This window comes from Platichthys flesus, chromosome 22 (genome assembly GCF_949316205.1).
Source record: "Platichthys flesus chromosome 22, fPlaFle2.1, whole genome shotgun sequence".
Classification (NCBI taxonomy): domain Eukaryota; kingdom Metazoa; phylum Chordata; class Actinopteri; order Pleuronectiformes; family Pleuronectidae; genus Platichthys; species Platichthys flesus.
In genome coordinates this window covers 13,668,042-13,678,310 of record NC_084966.1, presented here as the reverse complement: position 1 = coordinate 13,678,310, position 10,269 = coordinate 13,668,042, and the positions used below count along the sequence as shown (strand labels likewise).

The window sequence follows — 10,269 nt, the reverse complement described above, 5'->3', positions numbered from 1 at the left end:
GCACGTTGATACTATGCCGTCCCTTTCTGTTGACAAATTCCCATTCTCTTTCATGGGGTGCCTGAATGTGTATGTGGGTGCAGTCGATGGCACCAATAGTGTTAGGCATCCTGGCAATTGAGAAGAATTTTCTCTTGGTTTGTGTTATTTCTTCCTCAGTATCTGGAAATCTCACATACTGGTGAATTAGACCAGCCAGGGCTGCTGCCACTGAATGCATGACGTGTCCCACTGTAGACTTTGTCACAGCCAGGCCATCTGCAATGACTTCATAGAAGGATCCACAGGCAAAGAAACGTAGGGCAATAAGCACCTGCTCCTCCACAGTTAAGGCATGACTCCTTCTTGTAGGACGTTGAAGATGTGGGCGAAGAATTTCACATATATACAAAATATCTTCTCTTCGAAATCTAAACCGTGCATAAAGCTCATCATTTGAGTACTGCTCAATGAAATTACCTTGTTGGACATACTGACGAGGCTTGTATCGTCTCTGACGGTGCCGCAGGACATGTACTATGGATGTCATGTTGCAGAAGCAAAGGTCATTGACCTAACGAGCCCAGTTTTAAAGTCTGTGACCTGTTCTTTCTCACCTGCTTTCAATTTAGCTTTATGGTATTTAAGGCCTTCCTTAGTGATAGGGCTTTCTCAGACAACATGGAGAAGAATAAAGGAAGTAATTTCACAACAGCAGAGACAACGGCCCTTTTGGAGGGTGTTCGTGCCAATTACCAGGCCCTTTTTTGGAGGTTTTAGTGGTCCTGGACAGAGTTCTCTGTCCTCAAAAATAAAAAATAAAATATGGGCCGACATAACAAGGCAAATTAATGCCACTGGTAGTGGCCAACGGCGGAGTGTTGAGCAGGTTCAGCTTAGGTGGAAAAACTTAAAGCAAAAGGCTACAAAGGACCATTCTGTGGCGAAAAACCCCCAAACAGGGAACAAGTCCATAAAACGTGGGGAGTTCACTGATACGGTTTTGGACATCATAGGAGGTGAGAGTTCCCAAGCCTTGTTTGGAATACTGCCAGCTGGTACAGGGGAGTCAATCGACCCCTAGGAGCCTCTGAACCTGTCTGCTGAATTGGTCACCCTCACCCCTGTGGAGCTGGCATTTGAAGAGCCCAGCACAAGCCAGAGCCCTGTCTTGGAGGAGATGTGGAATCCACCGGCACCACCACCACCATGTAAGCGCAAAAGGCAAGCTGAGAAGGGGGATGGCTACAATGAACTACTGAAGGTTGAAACGGAACGGGCTCAGCAACAAATAATTCTAACAAATGAACAAATCAAACTAACACTTCTTAAACAAGAAGAAGTGAAGTTAAGAATTCAGTTGCTGGAAAAGCAGTTAAAAGACTGAAATGTATACTGCATAGTTTAACACTGTTTGTTTAATAAATCACGTTGTCTTTCCTTCATAATTCCTTGTTAATTGGAGTTTGTAATGTCACTTACACGCAGTAGTGTAGTGTTTATTCTGTGTTGCACTTCTGACGCCGATTTGTTAAAGCATTGCAGTGAACAGCGTGCATGTTTGCAGAAGAAAAAAAAGGAACGTGAAAAGGAAATAAACATTGATCAAACAGCAGTGAAGCTTAGTTGTATTAAACAAAGAACTTTGGGAGCAGTTACACTTCAACTGTTCAAATCTTAACATGTAACCTCCCTCAAATCCACCTCTGAGGTGGGATCAGGGTGATCCTGATTTTTAGGATCAAACTGATCCAGATTTCCCACTTAAGTTTTGAAATACTCAACAGCAGCCTTAATCCGGATCAAAGGCAGGATTGGATTGCCAAATCTGAATCTGAATCTTCATGATCAGATTTGCTTTGAAATACCCGTTTTTAGGATCTGATCAGGATTTAATCCAAACCAGGTGGATTAATCCTGTCGGATCATTTTGAAATACCGGCCCCAGGTGCTAGTTGTGGTGGGTATTTATGCACTGAATCCCGCAAACTGGCGACTCCACCTGCAGCATCGGACATGCTCCCGAGACAACTGCTCGAACCACTTTCACACAAGACAAAAAAAAAAATAAGGAACACCAGGAAATACCCGGCAGAGCAACACGGAGAAACAAGCCAACACACAACAGCGTCAGTTCACTTACCCGAACATCTCCCACACAAACAAACTACACCGCTCATTCACAAAAACACGAGGCGCACAGCTGACTTGGTGTTGGACGTCACACTACGCTCACACATTACCTGATCACAGGTCTCATTCACAAAAATCGATTCTCCGCCTATCCAGTCTTTCACAAAGGTGGAGGAAAAGCGTGCACCGGACGAGCCCCCATTTGCTCACGACTGTGGCAAGGAGGGAGACGACACGGGTGAACTGTGGCTCTATTAGAATATTTATTAATGGAACAAACAACAAACCAAAGTCTCCATGAAGAAAACCGAAAAGGCTGCTGGCGTCCGGGAGAACCAACCTCGTCCCGTAGGTGGCGCAAGACGAATCTGGCAAGTCTTTTAAAGGGCAGAGCACACCTGGCCAAGATGTGCTCTGATTGTCGCTGACGCCCACTCCACCTGTAGTTCTGGGAACAGCGACACCTAGTGCCCAGGTGAGAAGGGGTCGTCACAATAAATAAAGTCTGTTTGAATGGTTAAAATGACGTGTACACACTTCAATTTACACAAACACTTTCACATACTGCACACGTGTGTACATTCTGGATAAACACAGTGTTTGTTGACACTAAGGCCTTCATTTGTAATATGAATGTGTTATTGGCTATAAAAGTCTGAGAAGACTTGATCTATTGATCAATAGGTAACATATATTGACAGGTTAACAGAGATATCTCACACACTGGTCAAACAGTTTTCCAGAAACGTTTGTCAGGTTTAATGATTATTTACACAAATAATTATTATCATAATATACAGAAACATGTATCCTAGTGTTAATATGATGAGCACAACTTGGTATTTACTAAGTAGAGAAAAGCAAATCCCAGTAAAGCTTAAACATTTTCTGGAAAATAATTTATATAAACTTTTGACTTTTTGTGTCAAATGAGACAAATGTGCCCCAATATTAATTTTATCATGACTTAAAATGAACATTTGATCAAACTCAACATGGATATGAAATGTAGCCCTACTTCTATAATGACTCTCCAGCATCCTCAGCATGAAACGTTCACGGTTCTGATAGGAAATCTGGCTCAACTTCACCAGGAGCCTCGGCCATCAGCGGTGTGTTTGCTTCCTGCACAATTACTTGACTTTATTACTAAGAGATCCTCAACAGGTGCTTGTTTTCACTCGGTGTCTCTGAACAAACATGTGGAGCAGCTAGGAAACGGGTTTTGGTGGAGCTGTGGTGCTTTTGAACTCATTTTTGGAGAGAAACTACAGTTTAATTGAGTTTACAAATAACTTCAGACAGGGTGCTTTGATGACTCAGGCCAAATCATAGCCAGACCAGATCATAGGAAACTAACATACATCTAAGGAGAAACTTTTCAAGAGGATGGCTGGAGGAAAGTGCAGAGCTGGGAGTCAGCTTGCTAACAAGGGAGCAAGGGGTGGAAATAACCGAACGAAATATCTCTGGGATATTATTTGGAAAGTTTCTTCATTTCCTGTAAGTGATCTCCAGTGCGCTCTGTGAGCCTGATGGCACAGTCACGTTCACTGCAGTGATTTGGTGATACACGCAGTGTGAGAAGTGGCGTACGCACGTTTCAGCCCCCGCAACGGTTATAAATGAGACCTCCTGTTCTCTCCCCTCGTTGCTCCTCTCCGCATATTTTTCCTCTGTGCCTCGTTTGACCAGCGGTGGAAGTGTTTGGTCCGTGTGCCCTCTCACTGGCATTTTCCTGTCTGTTCGACTGTTTTGCGTCCTTCACTTCACATCTTTCATCTCCTCCTCTTGCTCTGTCCGTGATTGTTTTTACGTCTGTCTGCTCCTTCTCGTTTGTTGCCATGCTGTCCGTCTTTCGAGGTTAAACAAAAAAATCGAAATTTCCCCCAAACAGCAAAATCTGTCCGAGGATTGTTTAAAATAATAAACTCTTCTTTTCGAACAAACGAAAAACTGACAATACATTGACGTAGAAACTTATTTTACTTCTTACTGTGTTTCTTGCTCATGCCCCTTATCCCCTCTTTCAACCTTCCCCACCACCTCCCTATATCTTCCTTATACATTCTGTCATTCATCTTGTGACAACCCTGGAGTTGTCTGCTGTGTGTGTTCTGTTTCAGGCTCCTGTAGGCGGAGTCGAACTCTGGTGATCAGTGGGGATGTGGCACACCTGGGGGCCCACTACTTAAGGGGCCTGCAGACTGGGCTCTGGTCTCTCATTCACCGGGTCTACCTCAACATGGGCATGTGGAGGTTTTCTTTGTATTTTGTTCTTTGTAGTATTATTCCTGTAGAATAAATGCATAAATACTGTAACTGCAGAGCTTTGTGCCATTCAGTGTTTCTTGTTGCACACATGAGCCAAGGTGTAACGAGTGGGGGCTCGTCCGAAATCCAGATCCACGTTTGTTTCTCACCCTTTTCTGTCCTGAGAAAGTAATAGGCCTCTAGTAGGATACGTTTCCCCTGGAATAGTGTACTGGTAGCCCAGGGTGTGTGATAACTTTAGAGTGTGAATGTAGTGCTTTGACCTTACATTGGTGGGACTAATTGCATTATTTATCAGGCACTAATTAGATGGATTTACCTTTTGGCGTTACCTTTCCTGGTAGGACTAAGCAACAGTATCTCTCTCGGGGGGTCTGTTGGTTTGTTATTTTTGTTTGTTATTTTTGTGCATAAACATGATTTGACTTTGTGTCTTGGGTACACGTCCATGTCCGTCTGGTGAGTAACAGCATAGCTGGTGCTTTACCTGGTCATTGGTTTTGTGTTTAAAACACCTGTCATGAAATGCATGAAGACTAGGGTCTAGAGAAGGTAGTTAGCATTGGTTAGACAGATAGTCAGGGGAGAGGTATTCCAAAGGTGATGAAATATACATTTAAAAATTTAAAAAAAATTCAGGCTCACCTTGAACTCTCCTTCTCCAACATTTATCTCTGTTTTATCTTCCTCCCTCATCAAATCAAATATCAAATCAAAGTTTATTGTCACATGCACCAATGACAGTGTCATCGGAGCAGTGCAATTCTTGTGACATGGCAGGCAACATCTACGCAGTAGACGACTTTACAAAATAGAAAAATAACATACTTTATAACATACAGCATATAAACATATAACAGTCAAATGAAGCAGAAGTTTACATGGTGTAAAAGTGGGTAATAGGCTGTTTTGGAGTGTTCTCAGATTCTGCCTCGCTGTGCTTTTTTCGGAATGTTTTTTTTGTCTTTCGTTAAGTTATTTTCTTTTTTTTTTCTCCTCCTCCCTCACGCTTCTCGCCAGGCCTCAGCACACTGGCCGCACCAGCTGACAAGGGACGTTCTGGACCAAGGGAGGAGAGGACGAGAGGAAACGACGCGGAGGTGGACGGAGGAGAGCTGGAGCCAGGGGCAACGATGGAAAGGAAAGGGTCGACAGAAGGAAGGAGAGACGGAACGAAGAAGACAGGTCTGGAGACGAGAAGGCCAGAAATGACGACAGAAGCAAGGAGAAGCGGGGCGGAGGAGAAGGATCTGGAGGCAAATGGAGAAGGATCGGTGAAGGCCGGCCTGGAGGAGAAGGAGACGACAGAAGCAAGGGGAGTCGGAGCGGAGGATGCAGGCCTGGACGCTAAGGAGGGAAGAAGGCGCAGAGAAGAGAAGGGAGAGAGGAAGGAAGTGCTGAGTGGAGCAACGCACACAACGAGCGGGGAGGAGACCACCACATCACAGAAGGTAGGATCAGAAACTGACATGGACTTAACGGAAATAACACAACTAAGGAAAAGGCAGAATACCCAGCGGCACATGAGGATTAATAAAAAAACTAAGAATAAGGAAAAACCAAAAGGAAAATTACGATACTAATAATGTTAACAATAATCTCAATAAATGCTAGGGGGCTAAAGAACAAAAACAAAAGACATCAGATATATGGAAAGAATAATTATGACATAATATGTTTACAGGAAACACACTGGGATGAGAGATGTATAAAAGAGGTGGAGTATGAATGGAGGGGAGATGTGTATGCAAATAATGGAGATGGGAATGCAAGGGGAGTAGCGATATTAAGAGTGGAGTGATAGAAAATATGAGAAGGTGTGATGATGAGGGAGATGGGAGGGTGATAGGGATCAAATTTGAATATATGAATGAGGAAATGAAGCTGGTAAATGTGTATGCTCCGAATGAGGAGAAAGAAAGAAAGGTGATGTTTGAAAAGATGGTAAAAATGTGTGATGACAAGTGTATGATTGTTGGGGACTTTAATGTGTGGTGTGGGAAACTGGATGTGTCAAAGAACATGCATTTTAAAAATGATACAACAAGAGAGGTATTAGAAAAACTAAAAAGTATGACAGGACTGACTGATGTATGGAGAGAAAGAAATCCAGAGGGGAGAGAGTTCTCAAGAATACAACTGGTGAAAGGGGAATTAAAACAGAGCAGGATAGATCTAGTATTGAGCACGAAGGGCTTAGCAGAAGGGATAAAGAGTATAGAATATATAACCACAACTTATAGCGATCACAAGGTGTTAAAATATACAATAGGAGGGGAAACATAGAGAAGAGGAGGGGGGGTGTGGTGTATGAATGGTCAGTTGCTCAAAGATGAAAAATATAAAAAAGAGGTGAGAGATTACATACAGTGGGAGATGGATGAGAGCATGTATGAGGAAGACACAGGGAGGTGGTGTGAAAGGTTGAAAGAGGGGATAAGGGAAATAAGCAAAAAACACAGTAAAAATAGGGGAAAGAAAGAGAGGGAGAGAGAAAAAAGGTTAAAAGAGGAGTTAGAGGAAGAGGAGAAGAAAGCGGGGGAATTATGACAGAGGGATACATAAGGAAGAAAGATGAACTAAAGGAGATAGAACAGAGAAAGTGTGAAGGTGCAATAAGAAGAAGTAAGGCAAGATATGCAGTAGAGGGTGAAAATGTACAAGGTATTTCTTAGGGCTAGAGAATACAAGGCAGGAGAAAAATTATTTTGAGCAAGTGGAGGGAAAGGGAGGCGAAAAAATAACAGATTTTGTAGGGATAGTGGAAAGAGTTGAAGAATTTTATAGGGAGTTATATAAGAAAGAAGAGGTAGATGAGGAGAGTAGCAGACAGGTGGTAGACAAGATGGAGGCTAAACTGAGTGATGAGGATAGGGAGGTGTGCGAGGGAGAGATAAGTAAGGGAGAGATAGAGAAAGCAATAAATGGGTTAGGCAGGAATAAAAGTCCAGGGATAGATGGAATAATAGGCGAATTTTATATAGAGTTTAGAGAAGAATTAGTACCAGTATTGGATAGATTATATAGATGGATAGAAGAGAAGGGAGAAATGCCGCATAGTATGATAACAGGGTTAGTTAGCATCATTTATAAAAAAAGGAAGTAGGGACAAATTAGAAAATTACAGGCCACTCACAGTGTTAAATGGGGACTATAAGGTTTTAGCAAAGGTGTTAGCAAATAGATTGAAGGGAGTAATAGGGACGGTGGTGGGAAGCACACAAGCATATAGTATACCAGGGAGAGACATAGCAGACACAATAAGTAGCATTAGGGATACAATAATACACATGAAGAGAAACAGTGGAGGGGTTATAGCGAGTTTAGATCTTAATAAAGCATTCGATAGAGTAGATCACGGATATTTGTATAAAGTGTTAGGAAAGATGGGATTTGGAGAGAAATTGATAGGATGGGTGAGGAGAATGTATGAAAGAGCAGGAAGTAAGATTAAGGTCAATGGGATAGTCACGGGTGAATTTAGAATAGAAAGATCAGTGAGGCAGGGATGTCCGCTATCGGCTTTGCTGTACTCCTTGTCGGCAGAGCCGTTAGCGGAACTCATTTTGAAAAATAGGAGGATTAGGGGGATAGAAATACCGGGTGGACAGGTGAGCACTCTATATCAATATGCGGATGACACAACGGTGACAGTTAGGGATAGGGAAAGTGTAGTTGAAGTATTAGGGAGTGTAGAATTATATGGTAGGGCATCTGGAGCCAAAATATACATAGATAAGTCAGAAATAATGTACATAGGTGGGAGTAGAGAAAAGATGGGAGAGATAGGATTGAAGTAATGATAAATAGCTTGAAAAAAACGTTAGGGTTTTGGAAACTAAGGAAGTTGAAACTAAAAGGTAAGGTAGTAGTGGTGAATGCGCTGATTATGAGTAAAATGAAATATGTGATGAACGTGATGGATGTGCCTGTGAGAGTGTTGAAAGAGGGGTTATAAGTAACTTTTTGTGGGATGGGGGGGGAGTAAGGATAGCGAGGGAAGTTTTAGAAAATGATTATGAAGACGGGGGGTTGAAGTTAGTGAATCTAGAGGGGAAAAAGAAGGCACTAAGGGTAAAAATGATGGTAAGATACTTAAGGGATGATGGAGACCATGTGTGGAAGGCCTTTTTGAAAGAAGCAATGAATAAATGTGGAGGATGTGGGGAGAGTGGAATGTACATGAAATTTAAAAAAGGCATGATGAATGGGGTGACTGAAATCCACAAAGAGATGTTGGGAGCATGGGGTGAGTTTTTAAAAAGTGTGAAGTATGAATGCGAGGATGTGAGACAGGTTTGGGAGCAACCAGTGTTTTTAAATCCAAAACTCACGGTGGGAGGAGAAATGATTTATAACAGGGTGATGTGGAGGGCTGGGATAAGAAGGATAAGGGATTTAGTGTATGAGTATATACCAGGATTTATGGGAGCACAGGCAGTGGTGGATGAAGTAAGAGAAAATGGGGATGAAATTTGGCTAGGCACAGCAAAAGGTGAATTAGAAAAAATTAAGAAAGCAATGCCCAAAGAGTGGATAGGAATGATAGAGAGAGAAAACATGGTGAAGGGGGGAAACAAGATAGAGATGTATGTTGGGGAAGGGGAGTGCAAGGTGAGTCTGAAAAATGTGAAAACCAGAGTTATGTATGAATGTATGAGAGGAAATGAGATACGGAGACCGGCTGCAGAGAAGGTGTGGAGCAAAGTAATGAATGAGTTGGATGCGAGAAAGATATGGGAAAATCTGGGGGTGAAATGGAATAGTATTGAATGCGAACATTTTGATTTTATGCTGAGGCACAACCGGATCTATAACAACCTAATAATCAGCAAATTTGACAGCAAGGTGGGAAAGGAATGTGATGTATGTGAGGAGGGAGTGGAAACATGTATGCATGAGTTTGTTGAATGTGGGGAATTAACGGGATACTTTGGAAAAATGAAGGAACTAATAAACAAGTGCTGGAAAGGGGATTTGGGGGTAATGATGGAATGGAAGAAATTGTGGCTGTTTGGTGTGAATGAAAGAAAGGATGGATGCAATATTAATCTAATGAACTATGTGCTGAGCCATGCCAGATATGCCGTAAAACTAAGAAGGGACATGGCCCATTATGAAAAAAGGGGATGTGAGGTATGGACGATCTTCAAACATCTGATAGAAAGAGATGTGAGATTGATATGGAGTTATATTGGGGAAGAGGAGTTTAGGAAAGGATTCGTGGAAGACAGCACTTTTATTGAAGTAATAAATGGAAATGTGAATGAGGTGAGAATGAATTTTGGTTAAAAGTTTTTTTTTCTTTTCTTTATTCAATGAGTTAATTTTGGTTTTATTTATTTATTGATTTGTGTGTTTCCTGTGAAATACGGTATATGCATGTAAAAATGTACAAACCTGGTAAAGCATGAAGGAATGTAAAAAAGTAATGTACATACAAAAAATGTAAATACAATATATTTTTGATAATAAAAAAAAAAAAAAAAAAAATGCGCCCGATCTCGTCTGATCTCAGAAGCTAAGCAGGGTCGGGCCTGGTTAGTACTTGAATGGGAGACTGCCTGTGAATACCAGGTGCTGTAAGCTTTTTTCAACTTTTACCTGATGTATTTACATGTATAAATAAGGTTCAGAGGGTGGACTCAAACGCTTACTGCCACACCAACCTGAATACGCCCGATCTCGTCTGATCTCGGAAGCTAAGCAGGGTCGGGCCTGGTTAGTACTTGGATGGGAGACTGCCTGGGAATACCAGGTGCTGTAAGCTTTTTTCCAGTCTTACCTGACGTATTTACATGTATAAATAAGGTTCAGAGGGTGGACTCGTTCGCTTACGGCCACACCAACCTGTATACGCCCGATCTCGTCTGATCTCGGAAG

The 10,269-nt window shown here is 42.1% G+C and overlaps 2 non-coding genes across 2 annotated transcripts in view; both read left to right on the top strand.

Moving 5' to 3' along the window:
• The first annotated feature begins 10,037 nt into the window (after positions 1 to 10,037).
• Positions 10,038 to 10,156, top strand: LOC133945737 (5S ribosomal RNA). Its single transcript, XR_009917463.1, has one exon. It is a non-coding gene; the product is annotated as a 5S ribosomal RNA (ribosomal RNA).
• A 62-nt stretch (positions 10,157 to 10,218) lies between these two features.
• Positions 10,219 to 10,269, top strand: part of LOC133934104 (5S ribosomal RNA) — a 119-nt gene continuing 68 nt past the window's right edge. Inside the window, exon 1 of the ribosomal RNA XR_009912304.1 lies at positions 10,219 to 10,269. This exon is cut by the window's right edge and continues 68 nt beyond it. This is a non-coding gene — a ribosomal RNA (5S ribosomal RNA).